Genomic DNA, 2,168 nt, shown 5'->3' with positions numbered 1-2,168 from the left:
TCAAGTATAAGCTGACCCGAATATCAGCCAAGGCACCTGATTTTACCCAAAAACTGCATTGAAAATGTGCTGAAAAACTAAGCTTAGACATGAGTATATACGGTATGTTGTCTTCACAAGTGTTCCCATTTGATTTTCCCCTCTAAATATCTCACGAAAAATAATTTTTTTTTCATGTCCTTTATTCTGGGAAAGTCTGACAAAACTTACGAATAACCGTCAGTCTTTAACAGTAATACTTTGCATTCCCATGATAATTATCTTTTGGAGTTTGTCAAAGGCCTTGTGTCCTATGTTGAGGATTTCTGAAGAATCACTCCCTTCCATTTCGAAAATTACTCCAGGCAACCGAAAAAAGAACACGTTTTTCTTTATATTTATAAGGACTCCCATTTTTTGTTTTAAGATTGTTTTCTTTATTATATACATTAATACATTTTCTTATGCAGATCATTTCCAAAGATATATCAACTATGCTTTTCTAAACAATGTTGATGACTGGGATTTTAAACAACAGAAAAACACATTTTTTTATGCATCTCTTTCTATGTTTTCATGAAAAAGCCAGACATATTAAAGATTTTCTAATGTCCCATTAAAAAGAGGGCACAAGAGAAATAAAGTTCAAAAATACGGTCAGATAAATCTATTTCTGGAACTAAAAGACTATCTAGTGAAACGTGAGCATCTCTAATGTTTGCACATTGTTTGGCATAGCTGAACGTTAAGATGACACAACTACCATCCTCATATTACAGAGTATTTTAAAACAGAGGAGTAAATAATATATCTAAGTATGCAGAAGATTCTGATATGAAATGAAATAAAATGCACATGATTTTCAAACTCCACTTTCTATATAAAGTATTCTCCCTACGCAACAAGCTAAACAAGGATAGTCCTGAAGTCACACCCGGTAACTTGTCTTCTCACCTTTCAAATGAAATGTTTGTAGCATAAAGACTAGAAAATTTGTCAGAAATGACAATATGCAAGGGCAGCACATAGCATCATCAAATTTCTTTCAAGGCTGTCGAGTGACGCAAGTTTATATTTTTCTTCTTTGTGCTCCCCATACAGGCAGATTTTTACACTGAATCCATCCTATTCTTATGTACTTGAAAGGCAGGGGTTATCCATCGACCACAAGAGCACTGTTCACCGTATAAGTTGAAAAAGTCCAAATTGACGCTGCCATATGGGCAAGGGACTGCCCATCCATCACTCCCAACAAAGTGGATTCCATTCACTGTGCAATTACAATGAAGTGAGATGTACATTGAGCCTGATTCCCTATTATAAGCATGAAAGATGGTGTCTTTCCCTTGGAGGAGAAATTTTGGACCACTTTCTTCCTTACGCTCCAGAATACTAGAACTTCGAAATAAGGAATGCCTGTAGGTTTTACGTTTGTAGAGCACCTCACATTGTAATCCTTGGGAAATAGGGTCAACAGCAAAGAGTTACTGAGGTAAATTTTGCAATTCTGGATACTTCTCTGAACCTTTTGTAAATGAGTTCGCATATAATTTGCATTACAGTTATCCATGTCATATCCCATTGCTTGATAAGATTTAAATTACTTTAGTCCAAAAACGTCTAAGCTTCCAGGAACCCAAACAACTGACTGAAGGTTGCAAAATAATTTTCTGCCCTGGGGCCACTACACATTGGCAGCTCTTTATAATCACTTCCATCAGTGATTTCCTTGTATTCCGGAAAGACTTTCTCTTACTTGGTAGGATAAGGTGTGCTAGAACACCTTACGTGTAATAGTTGCTCTACAGCTATTGCGATGAGGACAGAATAACACGTGCAAAGAATCCCAGATCTTGTAATGCATTATAATATGGATAAAAATAAGAGCCCTGACACTAAGTTATACAGCACAGTCAGATGAGGCAATTTTGCCCCATCCCCCAATTGACCTTTAAAGAAAGATGATTCTCAATGGATATATCTGCATATAAAATGTCCTTCCTTTGTTACTTTCACTTAGAGCTAATTGACTATAGATTGAGAAATATTACAAATGGATATTTATGACCTTTGGTATTAAGGATTGTGATGAGTCTTCTATAGAATATCAGACCTTCCAGGGAATTTTTCAATTTTATGAAGGATGTGGACCAATCCTTTGCCAATCATCTGTACTAATATGAGGTATT

The 2,168-nt window shown here is 35.7% G+C and overlaps 1 pseudogene; it reads right to left on the bottom strand.

The window, feature by feature from the left end:
- Nucleotides 1-1,048: 1,048 nt before the first annotated feature.
- On the bottom strand, nucleotides 1,049-1,567 carry LOC101655538 (annotated as a pseudogene).
- Nucleotides 1,568-2,168: the final 601 nt, after the last annotated feature.

The sequence above is a fragment of the Echinops telfairi genome, unplaced genomic scaffold (assembly GCF_000313985.2).
Source record: "Echinops telfairi isolate 266 unplaced genomic scaffold, ASM31398v2 ScPeMD7_4;HRSCAF=17, whole genome shotgun sequence".
In the NCBI taxonomy this organism is placed as follows: Eukaryota; Metazoa; Chordata; class Mammalia; order Afrosoricida; family Tenrecidae; genus Echinops; species Echinops telfairi.
This window is presented reverse-complemented; position numbering and strand designations above follow the sequence as displayed.